Raw genomic sequence first — 23,803 nt, 5'->3', positions numbered from 1 at the left:
CTTTTATGAACAAAAACAATGAAAATGGTGAAGTAACAAGAAATAGGGAAAGACTGGTATTCAAGGGTTATGCTCAAGAAGAAGGATTTTATTATGGAGAAACTTTTCCCCCTATAGAAAGACTTGAAGGAGTTAGAACTCTACTTTCATATTCAACCTACAATAATTTAAAGGTATATCAAATGGATGTCAAAACTACATTTTTTAATAGTATGTTGTAGGAAGAATTATATATTGAACAATGTGAAGAATGTGTGCATCCAAACAAGAAGAACATTATATGTAAACTAAAAAAATCCTTTTATGGATTGAAGCAAGCCCCTAGAGCATGGTATGAAATATTATATAACTATTTTGTAAAAAATGGTTTTCAAAATATAGATGACAACATCAATTTATATTTCAAGAATGGTAAGAACATTGAAGTATTGTTAACAGAAATATTTGTTGATGATATTATATTTAGAGGAAGAGAAGCATTATGGGAATCATTTTCCCATGACATGAAAAAGGAATTTGAAATGTTTTTGTTTGGTGAAATAAAATTACTTGTCAGAATACAAGTAAGTTTGGTATTTTTATTACTCAATCCAAATACATCAAGGAGATATTAAAAAAATTGTATGAAAGATTTAAGGCCAATGAGTACACCTATTTCTATAGGACATAAGCTATCTATGACTAATAATTCTACTAAAGTGAACCAAACCTTATACAGATCTATGATTAGAAAATTACAATATGTTGTTCACAACATACAAGGTATTGCTTTAGCAAAGGGGATAGTTGATAGATTTTCAACAAATCCTAAAGAGAATCACAAGATAGTTGTGAAAAGGATGTTGAGATATTTGAAAGGTATAGAAGACTATGGATTGTTATACAAGAGAAATGTTAAGTTTGAACTGAAGGTGTTCACTGAATTCTAATTTGGAACGAAATATTGATGACAGAAAAAACACTACTGAAAGTGCATTATTTCTAGGAAGAGAATTGTGTCATGGTAAAGCAAGAAGCAAAATTGTATTTCCCAATGAATAGTTGAAGTTGAGTAGGTTGCAGTTGTAGTGAACTTCTCAAATATTATGTAGATCAAGAAATTATTGAAAGGTATGAAAGAATAAATTACATATCTAGTGGTTATCTATTATGATAACACAAGTGCTATCAACATTTCAAAGAATCTAGCGATGCACATTTAGACAAAGAACATTGCTATCAAGTATCACAAATTGAGGGGACTAGTTCAAGATAAGAAAATGAAGCTAGGATATGTGAATACCAAAGAACAAATTTTTGACATATTCATAAAACCCTTATCTAATGATGTTTATTAATATTTTAGAGGTAAATTAGGGGTGGTTCCCCTAACCAATGGTACTTGAAGAGAAAAAGTGCATTGAATCACATTTACTCATCAACATATCCTACATAGTGATACAATACAACTCTACTTTGGGACATGCCTAAGGTAGAAATTTTAGTGCAACATAATAGATCAGTCATAGACAAGTGATTGAAATCAGCCATACATGCAAAATCTACATAATTCACATGTGTGAAGAGATTGTGTCTTAGCTAAATACATTACGTGTCTTTGGAATTATTGTCAAAGAGGGAGAGATATATAGAAGAAAAAGAGAGATTATTATCAAAGAGGGAGAATATATAGAAGATGCAATATACAAAGATGGAGATTTACATCAAGAAACAAAAGTAAAAGAGGGAGAGATACTTAGATAAAGAGAACGAGGGAAATATATAGAAATAATAGATGGAGATCTATTATTTTTGAAGGAGAAATCTTTTGGATTGTATGGTAACAAAGTGAGATGCATTTGATACATTGAGATATTGCTAATATTGAGATGTAGAGATGTTGCTATCAATTCCAAAGAAGGATATTGTTGGAAACTTACAATTGGAACAATTGTTGTTTTATCATTGATGTCAAATGTATTGATAAGAAATATTGCTACCTAATATAAATGTCATGTATCTATTTGATTGACGAAGACGATTTGATAAATTGCTCATAACAATAGCACATAGAGAAAAGGTTGAGTTATGAAAAGAAAGCTACAATGGACATTTGATTAGATTGACTTTGATAAAGCAAAGTGATTATTTATGTCAAGAAAATTAAGCAAGCTGAGTAATAGAGTAAAAGGCTAAGGAATGTCGAGTGATGCAATTTTCAACCAAGCCACAATTAGTGTCGATAAAATTTAGTATTGACCAAGCCAGATAATTAATGTTGAATTGGTGTAGGAGTACCAAGAAATTACATCAAAATATTGAAAAGTATTCATAACTTTAAATTCAATTATGTTTAATGTCATGAATATTAAAGATTAAAAGAGCCTATTATAATGAGTTGTCCTAATATGGTCTCAAATTGGTTATTTGATAAAATTTGTATAAAATAAACATGAAGTGGTAAAATAATGACAAAAGATATTATTATTCCATTTTAATATGTTTAGGATATTCTTGTGAAGTTGTAAAGTCATTTGAATCAAATATTATAAAAGTTGTAAAATGCAACTTATAAAAAATTGACTCAAATGACTTTACAACTTCACAAGAATATCCAAAACATATTAGAATGCAATAACAATATCTTTTATCATCATTTTACCACTTCATGGTTATTATCAAATAACCAATTAAAGACCATATTAGGACAACTCATTATGATACTCTTTTAACCTATAATATTGATGACATTACTAATGCAAACATAATTGAATTTAATTATGAATACTATCGAATAATTTGATATATTTTCTTGGTTCTTCTACACCATGAGCTGGAAGTTGTATAGTGACTAATCAATTCAGTAATGACAAGTGTCATAATTTAGAGATTTTTGAGTAACAATATGAGAATAAATTCAGGGAAATTATGAGATCTAGCCAACTCAGTTGATTTCTTGGGAGATGTACACTATGTTGAAGATAAGATTATTGAGTTATATCATTAAATTCAAGATGAGGATTAGGTAAAGACATTTTAGATAGATTCTAGAGAAGTTTCTAGAGGATGATCAATAAGATTGATAGATACAATAAATCATGTTGAACCTAATCATAATACCTAAGATCTATAGTCATTACAAAAAATGGTAAAGCAATAATTTCCTATTTAAATAAGTACATTGCTAGAAAAATTAACAAGAGTGTGGGTGCAAGTGTATGTAAGAGAAGCATATAGAAGAAGGTTTATCAAAAACACACAAGTGTAAGTGAATGCCAAACTAAAGGAGATTGCTTATGCAGATGTTTATGTTGATTTTTATAATTGAATCTAAGAAGATGGCTTAAGTTTTGATGAAGTTGGAAATTTTATTACTTGAAGGGTTGCCAAGTGAATCAAGATCAAAGATGACAATGGAGAACTTATCAGTAAGTCAACATGTGAATTGAATAGAGATCTAATCATGCAAAGTGATTTTTAATCACATAGATCAAAACCTATTATTTTCTTACTCGTCATTGTAAAAAAAATATATTGAAATCATTTTAATAGAGGTTGGACAAGCAATCATTTGGAAGAATTTACAATTTATGTAAATTCTTTAACTAAGTGACATTCTAATGGAATAATCAAAGTCCTCTCACAAGGCCACTCCTAATAGGGTGATTAAATCCTTTAACAATGTCACATTTACCAGTGTGTTTTTAAAACTTTAATAGGGTTGTCTCCTAATAGAGCTCCCTATGAAAGAGTGAAAGTTAGTGACATGTTGTTGGTTGTTTTTTCCAAATTGGGTTTCGATAAAAGCACAAACCTGTGTCTCCTTTTATGAAGAAACATGATATAAGAATGTGACAGTTCAACATTAATGACAAAAAAAATGGTATTTGTGTTTAGAATTTGAAAATGATCTAAGCTGATGAAATGTGTAGAATTGGATGAAATTTATGCCCATCATTTTTTTATATTTTTTTGAGTAAGAATTTAATCATTTCTTTTATTTTGAAGTCCCTTTTTTAACTATAAAAAATATAGAGTGTAGTTCTTGTCAAAAAACATGCAAATCATCTTTTACTATTTTGATTTGAAAATATCTCATAGATGACATGTATATCTAGTGCACAAAAAAAGAAATAATTATTTTTTATCCATATTTTCTTTGTTATCAGTACTCAAGCTCGACCTTCTCAGAAGCCAATAGTTTTTTCCTCTCGTCAAAACTTCCCAATCAAATCTACACCTTCTTAAGAAAAAATTACATATTCATGAAGAGGACTCGCTCCTCTAGAGGTATATATAATCTTTTTGTTTTTTTGGTGTGATTTACTTATTTTTTCCCTTTTTTAAGTGAGCATCTTCTGAAATGTTGAAATATCGACTTATAATATTTTGAAATTCTAACATATTATAACTAATCAGAACACTCAAAAATTTATATAATGATGATTTTGAATCTAAGATCTATAAAAGGGTATTTCTAGTTTTTGAATAAAATTCAGTTTTGATAGAGAAATGAAATTCGACCAAAACAGGTTTTGATATCACAAATGGTGACACAGATCTATGCTTTTACCTATTTCTACATAAAATCCTAGTGTGAAATTTGTGTTGAATGCTTTATATGTTTTAGATTTGATGATGTTTTCATTCACCAATACATGTTATGTTTAAGACAATATTTTTACAATAGAGATCAAGCAATAATAGGATAAACTGAATAGTGAATGTTTATGTTTAAAAGTTCAAATGGTACACATAGACCTTGAGTAATTTATTTGTCACCCTGACTTAGTTATTATAAACATTTCTAATATGTGTTTATGTACACAACTCCCCAAGGTGCATAGGTGTGACAATTCTTGAACACTTCAAGATGTTCCAATAATTAACTATTAGTTCCTATTTTTGAGTTTTTTCATACATGGAAAGCACATTTTTGTGAGTTTGATGTTATTTTAACTATTAAAACAGACATGGAGAAGTCCAAATTCTCCCTTTTAGATGTCCTAGAAGCTCAAGTTTCATCTAACAACATCTTCTTCTTGTTTCCTTCTAGTATGTTAGTTTAAATTTATTGGAGAGGCCCACGCACCATTTAATAAATAAAAATTAAAAGTGTATTCTTTCTTAGCTCCTAGTTAGGATTCTATTTGTACATAATTTTCATAAAATTTTGGTTTTTAGCATACTTTTTGCAAGGAAAATACCCTAGATCAACTTTTTAAAGAAGGATAGGGTTTCTTATAAAAAAAAGTTGTAATATATGTATTCAAGGTATATATTTTGATGCAATAATGTATGGTATTAGTGCTCTTATTGTGTGTATAGTTTTTATTGTTCGAATGTGTCTTTGGTTTATGAATTTTATCTTCATGGATGGTGATGGAACCAATAGTTTTATTTTATTTTCATGTTTGTGTGATTAATTAGTTTTCAATTTCTCATATTTTTTAACAAATTCTTGTATTGTGATAAACTAGAGAAAGTATCACCTTCAAGTTCTTCATAATGATTTGTCTCATGTTCATGCACTTTTAATGGGCTGCATGGTTTAATGAATCTTAAAATGTCATATGCTTTTCACTGGTTCTTTTGATGATTGTGTAAATGGAGTTAAGGACATGTTCCTCACAGTCTAATTAGTTTTCTTCTTGATCCTTCTAAAAATTTAATTTGCAGATGCATTGTTACTATGAATCATGTCCATTTAAAATTTTATTTAAGAAATTGGCTTTAATTTCTTCTTACATCATCTCATTAATTTTCTTTTCAACTAGTTTATAATAGAAATTTATATATTTTTATTTTTATAAAATTTCATTCATTATAAAGTATTTAAAAAATATAGACATTGGTTTCAAGTCAAATTTCTTCAAGTTCTAAAAAATTTATAAAGCCAATAGAGGCCTCCTTGGGAATATACAAATTGATACAAATTGATCTTTAGTTCAACTACCTAGTAGGTTGAAAAATACCAATTTGGAACCTTGGAGTTGGTTAAATTGATCATCTTTTCAAAAGAGAAATTTGTTAGGAATTTTGTCATTGTCATCACGCATAATAATTGAACAACACATCTAAATTCTAGATATTTATTATTTTATTTGAATTTTCATTCTTTGGTATTTTTACATGTATACACAATTAATTAACTTTTACCCTACTTTATATGGTATTCTAATAGTTAATATTAGATTAAATTTTGATTGTAGCTATAGTAAAAAATAAATCTTTAATAAATACTTGAAATCTTTTCTTCACATTAACTCATTTATAACCATCAATAAATTGCTCTTAGGTAAACTTTAGCATATTAATTAAAGATCATTTTTTTATTCCTTCAAAAACTTTATGCCATAACTTTTCATTTTGTGAAAAACTAATTTCTTTTAAATACATTTTAATCTAAGAAACTTGTCTATCCACATTAACCATTTTGAAAATACTTTTCTTCTCATAAATTAAATGTCAATAATTATGACTTACCCCTCACTTACCAATGATAATTTCATGGTCTACCTAAGGATAAAATGTGCTTGTCTTACTTGTGAGCTCTAGTATATATTAGTTTATCTCCTCAAAAATAGATGGAAACAAGGAGGGACTTAAAAAATAGATGAGAAATTTACATTAATTAATGTGAAGATTAAATTCTTCCAAAACCTAGCTACAAATATTAAATTTAACCACTAGTAAAGTCTCATAATTGCCAATAAGATTTCACTTATGGGTGAGAGCCCACCGAAATTTCATCACACTCCTATTTGTGATGGAAAATTTGGTCATCAAAAAGTGGGAACACTGGCAACATTAAATTTAGAAAACAAAATCAAAAGGCCTCTAGTAGTTCCATGCCACCAACCTAGCTAAAGGTGGATTAAGGCTCTGAGTGGCTAGCTGTTGACACAAGATACCAAACCAAAATAGTTTACATTTGTAAGTATACTCAAATATTGTGCCAAATTGGGAGCTCTGGATATCATAAAAGCATCAAATAATAGAGTTACAACTACTCTGGTAAGTAGTATGTCACCTATTTTAAATTCCCATTACGGGCTTGTGCTATTATGAAGCTAATATGGAAATTGAGTTTGGGTTGTGTATATTTTCCTTGTATACTATATATTTTCTAAAAGAAATATTCATTAAAGCCAAACCAATTAGTCTCCCTACTAATATTTGAGACATGTGAATATCCCTACTAGTTATATCAATTCACATCCACTGTCTTTCCTTCTTTTATTTATGATATTGGATGCCAGTTCACTAGATGCCAATGACACAAAGATTAGAAAGATTTGATAAGGAAGTTGTAGACATTCTTTAGAATTATTCTTATTGTTTATTAGTCTAAAGTATTCTTGGCAATTCCTAATGATTCTAATCCTTTCCTTGATAAAAAAATTATACTTTCTTGTATGTTCAAAGTCCCCTTTTACATATCAGGCAACCAATAGTCTCATGTTCTTCAAGAAAGTAAATTTTTGAGGACGTTATCTCACCTTCACTGCAAGATTTTCCTTGCAAGAAACCATTAAACTATACAAAAAAATTAGTAGGAAAATGTATGAAGAAATATCATGTTGGATGGGGGATTTGGAATTATTTACAAATTTGAATTGAAAAATCACCCATCCTATTCTAGAGCTTCCAATTTGGCATAGGCCGTGAGTATGCTTGAAAATGTAAATTGACCTGGTTGAAGATCTATTTATTTCATTCCTTCATGTGGTCAAATAGTTTATGTGCAACAACCAAATTTCTACACTCAACCTATAGAAGAGTAAGCTTATTATGAAATCTTGTGGGAGGACATGAAAACTGCTTGTATTGGATGAAATTATGGACATTATTCGCATGGGTGAAATTATGAATGTAATCTCTTGATAATTCAGGTCTACCATCTTTGAATGTATGTACAAAATGGCATCTTTATGATTGTTAATTAGTTTCTACTTATACCATTATGGCATTGCTAGTAATAAGAAAGTTTTAGATGAATGAAAATTTTAAACATTGAAAGTTAATTTCATCATCAAGATCAAATGGTACAAATGCTTAAGAAAGATCAATGCCCATCATTTCTTTAATCCTCTACACAAATATTTGTAGCTTGATTGTAGAGAAAAAATCTCTCTTCTAGAAATCTCTTATTGGCTTTGTCTCTAGTGTATCTAGACTAACAAATGATATTTTCTATGGCTACTTGTTTAAAATTGAGCTTATTTTTTTTTTCCATAATGTTTTATTTAATCTCAATTCAAGATGCTGAAGAGAGGTTGTGAGAATTCCATAATGATTTGAGTAACTGACATAGGAAGTTCAATAGTTTTTCAATAGTATCTTGTTACATCATATCTCACAACCAATAATTAGAAATATCAAGAGGAATTGGGAGCGCTCATTAAGACAATATGCACTAACTAATTTCAATTAGCTTCTTCCCAAGTAACAACCTAAATTACTTTGGACCATAATTATAATGGTTTTTTGTAGGTAAAAAATCTTTCAAGTACTCATAAAAGATGTTAATGTCTAATCTTCTATTTTAACTCATGCATAAAAAATGTTTGTGAAGAGTAAATGATTAATGGTATAAGTGGATTTACTAAAATAAATTGAGTTGTTGATGGTAATATGGTGAACATTGGATTATGGGACACTAGAGGTCAAGAAGACTACAATGGGTTGAGGCCCCTTAGTTACAGAGTTGTGGATCTAATTTGACCTACAATTAATGCAATCAGATCTATAATCTTAACGTATATCTTAAAGTTTGATCTGATGGACAGATCTAGACTAATTGCAATATTGAATGCTTAATTAAAAACACAACTCAGTGGAAGTCTTAATACATTTATACATAAATTAAGCATCAAAACTTAAAAAAAAACTTGAGGAGAAATAAACAGAATTGAGAGAGAGAAGAAGATAGAAAGTGCAAACAAAGTTTGATTTCGGAGTTTGCCACAAACGTGACTACGTCTCCGAGTCGGCTCCAATAGAATATGACCAATTTTATTAATCTCTAGAAATCAATTACAAAGCACCAAGACCATTCCTTTGAGCACTTTGGCAATAATAAAACTTTGAGATACAAGAATGGTACAAAAATTTCCTTACAAGACCTCTCTGTCACAATGCATGTTTCAATAAATCATCACTTGAAGAGAATAAAATCTACCTCCAAGAATACTTGGCCAAAATTCTCCTCCAAAAAGACTCTTGAAAATTATGAGTGAAAAACACTCACTCTCTCCCCCTTTTTATACAACAAATTTACTTAAATTAGGCCAAAACAAAAATATTTTAATAATAGGCCTATTAACAATACATTCTTCTTCATTAACCTCTTTGCCATTTAATAATCTTGGCATTACATGAATTTGAAGTTAAAGACATTTAACAAAATAACCATATATCCCTATTTTAAGGGTGGCTTGGTCAGTAGTCACAAGATAAATATGTTGTAACCCATATAAATTTCAAGGCATGTGTGTGGCGTAGCGGCAATCACTTATTTTAGGATCCGGCTAGTTCAGTGTTCAACTCCCACTGGCACATGCCTTAAAACAGCTTTGGTGACATTCTTAATTTAAATAGAGTATTTGACACTTGCATAATGAATGCGACGTGTGGCCCAACGGCAAGGCCTTATTTTGGTAAAGAGGTGGTTAGGGGTTCGAATCTCACCACTATCTTATTTTTTTACTATTTTAATTTTGGTTTAAAATTGCCTTCATGATTTCATGATGATTTCATCAACTTTCAAATGACATTTTTACCTCCAAAATTCAAATTGCCATAACTTTTACATATGAAGTCCATTTTTGATAACGCCGTCAGAAAGCTTGTGACAAGATCTTTAATTTGAAACGCATTGTTGACCACTTTTGAGATGGTTTGATTTTGACCCTTATCTAGCCCTCTAGTCTACCTATTGACTAGAACTTTGACCGAGCGTAACTTGCACGAACAGACTCCTTTTTGCTCCGTTCAAGTTGTGTTGGAATCAAGATGTTGAGATCTTTTTGATGGTACAAAAATTTAGAGATTTGAAGACACTTCAATTTTTACTAAAATTATCCACTGAATTAGGCCTCCCCACTGAAGACCTTTTGGACCTCAAAAAGTGACATTTACTTTGACATAAAGTGAGGACTTGGCCTCCCCATTTGTCTTGTATCATCTATACATCTGAATACCTGGCTCACAAGAACAATGAAGACTGCAACAACATTGTTGATCATAAACATTATTCTATCACTTCCATAAGCATCTACATTAGTTGTCGTAGCCACTAATTAACAAACATTGACTAGCATCAAGGTGAACAATAATGCACAAATGAAACAGAATAAATCAACAACATATTGATCCTTCACAACAAGAACATTTTTACCCAAGGAACCATCAATTCTTTCAATCATTATTCCCTCATGCTATACTGTGGGCGCATCTTGCAACATCTGACCCTAGTTAGCTACTCCAAGTTCAAATGTAGAACCACCTTTCAAACCCATAGCTGTTATCTTAGTCTCATCATCTGAATTTGAACCAAGATCCATAACAACATTTGTTGCTTTCTCCTTACCTTTCTATTTCTGATCAAATTTCTGAGCTCACTTAGGCTTCAATTTGGAATGCAACTTCCAACAATGTTCTTCATCATGACCTTTCCTATCACAATGAGTGCAAGAAAGTTTCTCATCCTTCTTGACTGTAGCTGCCTTCTTTTGTTTCTCTATCTCTACATTCTTAAAAGATTTCTTTACATCATTATCAAACTTATCAATAAATGATCCTTTACCCCTTGACTCTAAGTGTGTAGCTTGAATAGACACTTTATCCAAATTACAAGGGTTAAATACAAAAATAGAATGTCTAAGGTAGGAATGAAGACCTGCTATGTACTTCAACAAAGTTTCCTAGGTGTGCAAAGGAACATTCAAAGCAATACCCCTTTTCCTAAATTCATGGGTGTAGTCTTGGACAGTTTGACCTTTCCCTTGCCTAAACATTTTCCAGTCCATCATTAATTGCTGCATATGTCCTAGGGGATAAAACTACTTTTTAAGAGCATTAACAAACTCTACCCAAGTCAAACTGACTCTACCATGTTGTGAAACTTTTTCCTTGGTCTTACTCTCCCACCAGGTTAAACCTATACCTCCTAACCGAAGAGTACCTAATTGAATCCTATCAACATCATCTAATAGGTTCTGGACTCTACAGTAGACTTCTACTTGCTAAATCCAATCATCCAATTTTTCAGCATTAAGTTCACCACAATACTTAGGCAAGTCAAATTTTACATCCAGTTTGATCTTAGGCTCATTAACTTGCTCAAATTTCTTGGAAGTATAAGTAAACAAAGAAGATGATGAAGACGGAAATGGAGGTTCAGGAGGGTCACTACCACCTCCTACTCCTTTGGCTTTTTCATCTTTTAATGAGGAGTTTTCTTCCTCCTTCTTCTTAGCCTTATTTTCCTTTCTCAATTGTTGCTCATGTCTCTCTTGGAGAAGAATGTCCACCTTAGCCTTCATCTCTAGGAATGCTCTTCGAAATTCTTGCTCACTGATCTCCTCAGGAACCTCCATTCTAGAAATGGACATCTTTGGAAAATTTCTTCGCTTTCCAATCTCAAGATTAAATTCTTCAAGCTTGCCTTTGCCCTTCTAAATCCTGGGTCTTGTTAGCATTCAAGAAAACAACTACAATAATAGTCAACTAAGCTCTGATACCACTTGATCTGATGGACAGATCTAGACTAATTGCAATATTGAATGCTTAATTAAAAACACAACTTAGTGGAAGTCTTAATACATTTATACATAAATTAAGCATCAAAACTCAAAAAAAAACTTGAGGAGAAATAAACAAAATTGAGAGAGAGAAGAAGATATAAAGTGCAAAAAAAGTTTGATTTTAGAGTTTGCCACAAACGTGACTACGTCTCTGGGTCGGCTCCAATAGAGTATGACCGATCTAATTAATCTCCAAAAATCAATTACAAAGCACCAAGACCATTCCTTTGAGCACTTCGGCAGCAATAAAACTCTGAGATACAAGAATGGTACAAAAATCTCCTTACAAGACCTCTCTGTCACAATGCCTGTTTCAATAAATCATCACTTGAAGAGAATAAAATCTACCTCTAAGAATACTTGGCCAAAATTCTCCTCCAAAAAGACTCTTGAAAATTATGAGTGAAAAACACTCACTCTCTCCCCCTTTTTATACAACATTTTTACTTAAATTAGGCCAAAACAAAAATATTTTAATAATAGGCCTATTAACAATACATGCTTCGCCATTAACCTCTTTGCCATTTAATAATTTTGGCATTATATGAATTTGAGGTTAAAGACAATTAACAAAATAACCATATATCCCTATTTTCAGGGTGTTTCGATTAGTAGTCATAGGATAAATATGCATTAACCCATATAAATTTCAAGACATGTGTGTGGCGTAGCGGCAATCACTTATTTTAGGATCCGGCTGGTTCAGTGTTCAACTCCCATTGGTACATGCCTTAAAACGGCTTTGGTGACATTCTTAATTAAAATAGAGTATTTGACACTTGCATAATGAATGCAATGTGTGGCCCAACAACAAGGCCTTATTTTGGTAAAGAGGTGGTTAGGGGTTCGAATCTCACCACTATCTTATTTTTTTACTATTTTAATTTTGGTTTAAAATTGCCACCATGACATCATGATGATGTCATCAACTTTCAAATGACATTTTAACCTCCAAAATTCAAATTTCCATAACTTTTACATATGAAGTCCATTTTTGACGAAATGAATGTCGTCGGAAAGCTTGTGACAAGATCTTTAATTTGAAACCCATTGTTGACCACTTTTGAGATGGTTTGATTTTGCCCCTTATCTAGCCCTCTGGTCTACCTATTGACCAAAACTTTGACCAAGCGTAACTTGCACAAATGGACTCCTTTTTGCTCCGTTCAAGTTGCATTGGAATCAAGATGCTGAGATCTTTTTGATGGTGCAAAAATTTGGAGATTTGAAGACACTTCAATTTTCACTAAAATTATCCACTGGATCAAAGTTGCACAACACTCCTCCATACCTACCCATTAGCTATACACTTGTGCCCTACCTTGGTGCAAGTGCTAGTTCATAGACATTGAAACTTCTATAGAGGACATTGAAAAGAGGGAAGAGATAAATAATATATAAAATTAAATGTGTAAATATTATTGATGTTGTAATAATCAAATATTATTTATTAGACTATCCATTATTTATGTGAAACCTACCAATGCTACATATGGATTTAAGAAGATGATTTAATCTATGTTATTTTATTCCATGTGTGCATATTGAAATTTGCATATTGAATGTGTTCTAAAGGATGCAATAATGAGTAGCTAATAGGTTTAAATATAATTAGAGCTAAATTTTCAACCAATATCTTATAATGTAAGGAATTTTATGGATAATTATGACTCCTATTTTATTGGTTTTAAAACTATTAAGGGAAGAAGGTTAATTTATATCTATGTATAGTAGGGTATCTACATCTATTAATCTATATGCTACAAATATATTTTTTCTATGTTAACATTATTTTATAATAAGGAATAAAAATTATCTTTTTCTATTAAATAGTAACAAAAAAATACCTCTAAATAAAAGAAATTACTCTTAAACTAAACTCATGTTTTTTCTTTGTCTCTTAGAGTTACATTATCCTATATATCCTATCATAATTTTGTTAAAAAATTTAACAATTTTGAACATTTCCTTTACATCTCATTTTTGAGCTATCTTAAAAGGATCATTCCTTGAGAATTTTTTCTTGCATACATTGTGATTTTTATCTCTAACTAGATCCAAACTTCTAGTATCCAGAAATGGTCTAATTTACCAATAAATCAATCTAGCTAGGTGAATTTGAAGTTATTTAAGGTGAAAATTTAAATATGCAACTGAGGGACAAAAAACATGATATATTTTTCATTTATTTCAATAAATAATGCTTTAAGTTAGAAAAAATAATTTTAGTTTGACAATCAAAATTTCCGGTGAATTGATAACATAATTATTGTTGACTATTACTTATTCTAGATGTTAGAATTTCCAATTCAATATATATGAAGTAATAGATTAGTTTCTTAAGTAATATGGATTTAGTTTTTGATAGTTCATTTCTAGTTTGATAGAATGAAAGAATGAAAAAATAATGTGTCATGTTGTTGGAATTCTTTAGAATAATTGAGGGAGGGGGGAGGTATGAATCAGTTATTCAAGATCTAGATGTACAAATAAAAAATTTCACATCCTAGTGAACTCATAAAACTATTATCATCATGCATGCATCCATAAGATTATGAAATAACTTAAAACTTGTAGGTTATTGCCAAATCAATTTGTGGAAATGTAAACATGAAACATAACATGTTCAATAACACATTTGACACAATGATTTGCATGGAAACCCAATTTGGGAAAAACACCCAGTAACATGCTACTCTTTCTCACTCTTCTAAAGTGGTGCCTTATGAAAGGTCCCCTCTATTCAAGGTTACAATGAACAAAATTAAACATGACTTGGTTAAAGGATTTCAATCACCTTGTTAGGAGTGATACTTGTTAGAGGACTTTAGACCATTCACTTGGAATGTCATTCAATTAAAAGATTTAAAAATTACTATTAGGTCAACTGTAATCTAAAGGATTTACCTTAGAATGATTACCTTGTCTTCCTTAGGTTCTCACACATGACAACCCTTACTTTTGACTAGCCATCCCTATAAATAAAGAATTAAGATATTTTTCCAAATTAAGAATTAAGAATTAAGAATCAAAATTAAGAATATAGAATCAAAATTTCTCCCTCATAGTGTGTGTTAGGATTTCGCCCTTATCCTATATATATCTCCATTCAATTATATCACCCTCTTTGACAATAATGCCGAAGACATCTTAATGTGAAGATATGAATTTTTTCAATTTTCCTCTTTGTCACCTTCCTTATGACCGATTTGTATTTTTAGCTCTTTGATTACTTTAGGAAGCTCCTGATGTGAGATCCACTATATCAAAGTGTAACATATTTCAATCAACTTGTTTGATGCAAGGCACTCTTCTTGTTTCTTAGATAGCTTTTGATAGGGGTATCACCCCTAGTTTACCTTCTAGATACTCATATGCATCCTTAGGTAATGCTTTTGTGAAGATATCATCAATTTTCTCTTTTGTGTTAACATATTCTATCTCCACCTCTTTATCTTGAACTAATTCTCTCAAGTAATGATACTTTATTGCAATGTGATTAGCCTTTGTGTGCATCGCATGACTCTTTGATATATTTATAGCACTTTTATTATCACAATAAAGTATCATGGGTTTATTGATCTCTTCCTTCATACCTTTGAGTAGTTGTTTGATCCATATAATGTTTGTACAATTTACAACAACCTCATATTCAAGTTCAACAGTAGGTTGTGAAGTGCAATTTTATTTTTTCCTAGTCCATGTAACTAGCCTCTTGCCTAAGAAAAATGCTCCTCTACTAGTGCTCTTTATGTCATCAATGTTTCCCACCCAATCAACATCAGTATAGGCTCTTAATTCAAATTTCTCATTTTTCTTGTAGTATAGATAATATTCCTCTATTCCTTTTAAATATCTCATTATTCTATTTATAGCCATCAAATGATTCTCCTTGGGATTAAGAAGGAATCTTGCACATATCCCTATAGATAATGCAATATTAGGTCTGCTATGTACTACATATTATAATTTTCCAATCATAGACCTATATCATGTTTGATTCACCTCAGTTAAATCATCATTCTTTGACAATTTATGCGCCATCACCATAGGTGTACTTACTAGCTTGGAATCCTCCAATCCAAAAGTTTTTAGTATCTCCTTGGCATACTTTGACTGATTGATATATACACCATATTTCATCTCATGTACTTGCAAACCCACGAAGAACCTGATCACTCCAAATATAAAAATCTCAAATTCTTGCTTTATTTCATTTGCAAAAGCCTTACACGAAGAATCTTGTCCTCCAAATATGATATCATAAAAAAAAAATTAGATAACAAAATACATTTTCTTTTCTTTATCTTCAAGTACAAATTGTTGATATCATCAATCCTCTCAAATCCAATCTTCTGAAGATAATTATAAAGTCTCTCATACCATGCTCTTGTCGCTTGCTTCAAACCATATAAATATTTGTGTAATTCTTATTAACATCAATAGATCCTTCTAGATGTTCTATTTAAACTTTTTCCTCTAATATACCATTCAAAAATGTAGATTTAACATCTATTTGATAGACATTGAAACCTTTATATGTAACCGAGTATAGTTCTTAATCCTTCCAATCTAGCAACAAGGGAAAATGTTTCTCCATAGTCCATTCCTTCTTCTTATGCATATTTTTTGCAGACTAATCTTTCCTTGTTCCTTGTGACCTTACCATTTTCATCTATCTTTTTTATGTAGACCTTATATAATGTATATATAGCTTGCCAATCATAGACCTATATAATGTCTGATTTAGCTCATTTGAATCATCATTCTTTGAAAATTTATGTCCTCTCACCATAGGTGTACTTACTAGCTTGGAATCCTCCAATCCAAAAGCTTTTAATATCTCCTTGACATAGTTTGATAGAGTGATGTATATAGCATATTTCATCTGATGTACTTGCACACTCAAAAGAACTTGATCTCTCAAAACATAGACATCTAAAATTCTTGCTTCATTTCATTTGCAAAAGCCTTACACAAAGCATCTTTACCCCCAAATATGATATCATCAACAAAAAAAATTAGATAAAAAAATACCTTTTACTTTCTCTATCTTCAAGTACAAATTGTTCCTATCATCAGTCCTCTTGAATCTAGTCTTAAGAAGATAACTATAAAGTCTCTCATACCATTCTCTTGGTGCTTGATTCAAACCATATAAATCTTTGTGTAGTCCTCCTTAACATCAAAAAATCCTTCTGGATATTTGATGTAAACTTCTTCCTCTTATATAAAATTCAGAAATGTAGATTTAACATCTATTGAATAAATATTGAAACATTTGTATGTAAGCAAGCAGAGTTCTTAACCCTTCCAATCTGGCAATGGGGGAAAATGTTTCTCCATAGTCAATTCCTTCTTCTTGTGTTTTTCCTTTGTAGATTACTATTGCCTTGTTCCTTGTGACTTTACCATTTTAATCTAGCTTATTTATTTAGTTGTGATACACTCAATAGATTATAGTCAAGTCCTTCAACATAGTAAGCATTGTCACAAAAAAAAAATTTCATTAGTTTGATAGAACCTTTTTCATTTTATCAAACATTGTGCATCATTGCCAAATATTACACTATTTCCATCATAACAATTCAATGTAATGATCTTAATTTTATCTCCAATCATGTGATGTGAACACCCACTATCAATGATCCATTTGTCATCCTCAAGACACAAGTGCAATTGCCTCATCTTTATCAGATTCATCCTTCATTACAACATACACCACTTCATCATCATGTTCATTAGATTCATTTCTTTTTTCTTCTTCAGTAGTGTAGCAAGACTTCTTTCCTTTATCTTTGTAATCTTTTTTGTCTTCATCTCTTCTACTTTTGTACTTGTGATCACCTTTGTAGTTCTTCTTCTTTATACATCTAGCAGCAATATGACCAACATCATTGTAATTGAAACAAATGATAGGTAGTTTAGCTTTACACTTTCCTTTACCTCTATGGAATCTCCTTTCCAGTAGTGCTTCAAGTTGATCTACATCCTCTTTATCTGTATCACTATTACTAAACACATATTTTTTCTTTTTCTTCTTCATATTAGTTTTTTCAATAATATCTTAGCTTTGAAATTAGATTCAATATTTTTAGGTTTGTAATTATCAAATTGAGATAGCTCAAAAATAATGAGCCTACCTCCTAGACCTTCAAGAGCTAGAACATTACCTAGTACATATCTCATTTCTTGAATTGCAAAAACTCTATTAGCATATATAGGCAGCAGTGTTCTTAAAACTTTTCTTAGTACAATACCATCATCTATTTTATTAGTAGATCCTCTTATTGCAATAACATCATCTTTTATCCTTGAACAATATTGAACAAATTTTTACCTTCTTGCATTCTCATATCATAAAACTTGCCTCTGAGACTCTTAGATTTGGCTCTTGGAGCATTCTCATCTCTCCTCCATAGATGGTGTATAAAGCATCCCACATTTTCTAGTACAGGAAATCTCCAACATTGCCTAGTTGTGTTCTTTCTTCTTTTTTAGATCCTCAATGTTGGAAATATTATGAAAGGCTAAGTTATTGAGAGGGGAGGGGTGAATCAGTAACTCTTAGAATTTCTCTCTTCAATTACTAAATTAAGCCTTTACATATATTTTGATTTAATTGCATGCACAAGAAACTGATAACATGAAAGCATACATAACACTTTGACATAGAGATTTGGTGACTCATAAACCTTCCAAATAGAAAGTAAAAATGGGGTGGGGATGATAACCACAAACTTTAGTACTATAGTATAAATTGGCCTATTAAGACTTACATTGATCGCTTCTAATAATCTTCCCTATTAGGAGAAATAAGGACAATCAAGTATGCACTCAATAAAGAGATTTGCATAAGACTGTTAGGTCTCCCTTGTTAAAGTTACATTGATCACTTCTAATGATCTGCCCTATTAGGAGTAATAAGGACTACTAGGTCCACTTTGTTAAAGGATTTACAAAAATATAATCAAGTATGCACTCAATAAAGAGATTTGCATAAGACTGTTAGGTCTACCTTGTTAAAGGATCTGATTGATCCACCTATTAGGATGAAGCAGTAGCTGATCTCTACTCTGTAACTTGGTTTTCTGAATGAGATTTATTTGTATATATAAATCACCTTCCTATGATAGATATACCTTTGCCACTCCTTATACTATTGTAGCCTTCGTAATTCACTCTCTCTTCTCTTCTTTAATTACATTTGATTACATTACATTGCTTACACACACTTGGATATGATACAATTTATTACATATATACCAATCCAGTTATACAATTACAAAGTTGGCCATAATACAAGTTTACATAAATATTACAAAGTAAGCTCAAATGTAGACACTTAGATTCTAAAGACTGACTTAGTGAGATTCTAATACTTGACATCCACTGTTAATGCTCAACATCATCATGTACTCGATAGACATAGAAGCTCGATCCATACTAGCCACTTCCAACTAGTTTTGAACTTGGTCTGCACTGGAGACTTGGTGAATACTATGAAACTTAACATACAAACTAAATCACTTGATTCACACTGTCTAGCTTAGTCAATTCTTCCACTATGAGCTTGGTATAAACTAATTCACTTAGTTAACACTAAGTAGCTTAGTTAACAATTGACTCATATCATATCAACTGTGATCTTGGTAAGCACTACATAGCTTAGTTTACAATAGTAAACTCTACATAAATTGAGATGCACAGTTTACACTATTGTTCTTCATAATAGATGTAATTACTTGGCACATACTAAAATTTGTCCAAAGGACTCGATAACAACTATAGAACTTAGTAACAACAAAAATTCTTGGTTAACCTTGTTAACTATATAATAAGCTTGGCAGATACTTATAATGTGAATAAGTATATGTCACTAGTAACAAACTTGACTGATATGTCAACAATCTCCCCTCTTGGCATTAGTGACAAAAACACTTATCGGCCAAAACTAAATTCAAAAAGTTTCTTGAATACTTTAATCCATCACCTTGTGATTCTTAGCTTGGTAGATTATATTGTTTTTGAGATTTTTCAAAATTGGTTTTGTAAGATATATTTTTGTATAGTATACTATATATCTCCTTGATATATACAATATATGCTTACTTTAAGTGTTCTACATTCTTCTTTCACATCTCTCTCCCCCATTATTTTTCCAACTTATTAGATTTTCTCCCTCGTAACTTTTTACACCTTTCTCCATCTACCTCCCCCTTTAGACAACTTACAACTTTCTCCTCCTTTTTGACATTAATGTCGAATATTTTTTCTATATATTTATATAGTAATTCCATATTGAGACAAGAAGTCTAAATTTACCTTGAGAATAAACACCAAAGTCTTATCCCAGTTGTCCTACTAGACCTTACATGTGTGTAGAGCAATCTATACTTCTACTAACAACTCAATCATGTGGTCTACTATGGAGAAATTATTGTCATGGATGAGGTTTTTTGCATGAGCAATGCACTTTTGTAGTGTACCCATGTTAGGAAGAATCATATTTTTAATATCTACTAGTGTGGATCTAATTCTTGCTTCTTCTTTGAGCAATTCTATGTACATATCTATCAAAATCTTATCTTATTGAAATGAGTAGAGCTTGAACTTGGGTCAAATTGCAACTACTGAGCACTTTCCTTGAGATATTCATTAATCTTAGACAATTTTTCCTTTATTTCTTTCGTAAAATTTTAAACATCACATAACTTACCAAAAAGTGATTATCAATAGTACAAGAAGTTTCTAGAGAGCCCAAATTTGAAAAGAGTTCTACATGGTAGATGGCAATATTTTGAGCAATGTACTCTAATACTTTATTTTCAAACTTCTTTTCTTCTTTTAATAATAAATTTTCCTATCCATCCAAGTCTTCATTGAACTTTTGGACTGTTTCTACCAATTGATACAAAACTAGTTGAGAAGAATCAACCTCTACGCCTATAGCCTCTGCCAAAATATTATTGGCATCCTCAATGATTTTGAGTTCTTTATCCCTTTACTCTCTTAGCCTCTTTTTCTTGGCTTTGTTTTGGAGAAGTTCACCAAATTTCTACATTTGATCAGGATTGAGCTTGGAAATGTCCCAATTTGGGATTACAATTTCCTCATCTAGCTCTACTTCCTCCTTTTTTTTTCCTTTCCCCAAAAATTTTGTGCTCTATTGAGGCTTGGTCTCAACTATCCTTGAACCTATTTCTTGCTTACTAGGAGGGGAAACACTAGTAGAAATAGTAGGACTAGCTACAAAAACTGATACTACACTTATTGTAGAAATACTAGTAGAAATACCTATAGTATCCAAAATTGATGTATCCAAAATTGTTGTGTCTAAAACTTTTAAAGACAGAAGAATGTGTATCTTAGTAGATGAAGTACTTGATACTTCAACCAATGATGAGCTAACCTAAACTGGTGAAAATATTTATTGGATGTTTTTATTTTCATTGGTGGTCATAATCAATCCTACTAAGGCTATCTCCATGCTTGATGTTGTCATTAATTTGATTAGAGAGTGAAGAAGTGAGGCAATAACTACTACAACAATCTTAACTAGATTAGTTTCCTCATCATCCTATGTTCCTTCCTCAGTACCCTCTTGCTCTTTTTCCTCTTCATAATCAACAGGAACAAAATGTATTGTCTCTTGATCATTTCCTTCTTCATCCTTTTCTTAATCAGCATCATATACATTAACACGAAAATCACTTAGTTTATGAAGAAGATAAAAAATTTTCCATTTATTTGTTCCATTCCTTACAACATGCTCAATGTCTTTCATGATAAGCAGACAAGTGTTGAATTTTAGAGTTAATTCTTTTATGTTCAAAAATTCTTTCCTTCAAAAATTAGAAAATCAAGGCTATGTCAACTTGACATGCAATTTTCTACTTGTTATTAACTTTAAATCAAAAAGTTGAGAGAAAAGAATCTCTAGAAAATTGAATCTAGTTTCTAAACTACTAGGACTTATCTAAAAATAAATAAAAAATTGATTGGTCAAAAATTTGAATTTTAATGCAATATTGCAAAAATTTCAGAAAAAAATAAAAAGTAGACATATGTCTGACCACCTTAATCAAAATCAAATGATAATTTTTTTAAATAATATTCTAGATATAAGTAGTAGACTCATGCTTGGATGTGACACATATTTTTTGGTATTTTTATTCCAAATAAATGATTAATAATTAATTTTTGACTTTAGTATTTTTGGACTAAAAAAAATCTCGTGTCTGACCACCTTAACTAATTCAAAACTCAACAAAATTCAATTTTTCATTTTTATTCCTTATAGTAGAAGAAACATAGAATGTGATGCATCTTTTGGATTTAAAAAATGTTGTACCATTTGAATGTTATAGTTTTTTTTCAAGTAGTGTGGCAGTCAACACTTTATACTTAACTCCATTAGAAAATAAGTAATAATTACTTACTAAACTCATAACTTGACAAACCTTACATTTATGGAAAGATAAGGATATTCTTAAGAATGCCTTTTCATTTCATCAAATTTTGGTAAAAAAAAAGTTGTCAGCTACATGCTTCAAGCAAAAATCACATAAAAATAGGGCAAAAGCTCAGTTTTAGGATGTTTTTAAAGTTGACCATATAGGTTTGGTATCAAAAGATATAGTAGACCTTATAAAGATACTAATTATTTTCATTTACTATTAGGATGGGTGGGGAAAAATTTGGAATAGATTTTGAAATGGTTTGAGATATTTCAGAACTACATATTTTTTGGATCGCCACTTTTTGGCACACCATGATCTTGCACATACCTTGTTCATTGATGTTCTAATGCTCTCCATCTTCTTGTTAAATTGATTCAGAAATAACTTGGCAAGGTCAAGAGAAATGTTGTTATTGACTACCTTCTATGCCAAGTCAACTACTTAACATGACACACTATTCAACCTACTTGAACTGTAGATGTTGTATGCAATGATGTGAATGCCAAATTTCAATTCCATGTTAGTAAAACTACTTATCTTTGTGCCTTTACCATCACATTTTTTTAGGGTTCTCTTTTCTAGTTTAGCCTGACCTAGGGTTTTGGTCATTTTAGCTATGGCCAACATTGGGAGACTAGTGATTCCATGAATCATATTCTTTGTGTTTAATATTGGTCGTTCCAACAATAACTGTCCACTATGCACCCAATTGAGAATAAACCTAATCCATTTTACTTGGAAATCATGGGGCATGTGAGGGATATGGGTTAATCCTTTAGTCTCTAGGTGTTGATGCTTGGGTTTCAAAATTCCATTCACACACAACTTTTCTAGGGCTTTATCCATTTCCAAAGTACCAATATCTTGAATCATGAATTTAAAATGAGAATGAATGTTGTTAACCAATAGTACCATTGGAGGGATTTGTAACTACACTCCACTCAAATTTAGGGTTTCAGTTATTGCAAGAGTGAGCTTAAAGTCCACTACTTTCCATTCTACACTACAAATCAACATATTTGATCCTCATTTTGCCTTGCTGCTACTAGATGCCATCTTCACTTGGTAAGGTTTGAGAGAATTTGAAATCTTCTGGTAACAATTCAGTCAAATTGCTTGAATGCGCTTAAAGATTGCACTACACAATAGCTCTTGAAATTTTAGGGTGAAAATGATTTCAATTTCATTCCTTTTATCAAATTTTTCCATAAATGCCTGGTATAAATGGTAGATTAATTTGACAGATTGTCATCCACTTCACCTGCATTGATTAGTCAATAGATTCTTCCATCATTCAATAACCACATAAGATTCAATTCTTCCAATCTTGGTTGGTAGATTTTGTTACCCAACCTCACGTGGTAAGGAAAGTAACTCGATAGTAACTGGTACCCTTTTACTCAGTGATTCATTTATATCTTGAATATAGATATGGATATTTTTTCTTTCAACTAGAACTTATTTGGAGTTCTTCTTTGGTAGCCAAGTTCCTATTCTCCTTTGAGAACTTAAGTAGAAATGTTAGAGTCACCCAATTCTTGAGTGACTCGT

Source organism: Cupressus sempervirens, chromosome 1 (assembly GCF_028749045.1).
Source record: "Cupressus sempervirens isolate cs-2001-9-10 chromosome 1, ASM2874904v1, whole genome shotgun sequence".
Classification (NCBI taxonomy): domain Eukaryota; kingdom Viridiplantae; phylum Streptophyta; class Pinopsida; order Cupressales; family Cupressaceae; genus Cupressus; species Cupressus sempervirens.
Note: the sequence above shows the minus strand (reverse complement) of the source record.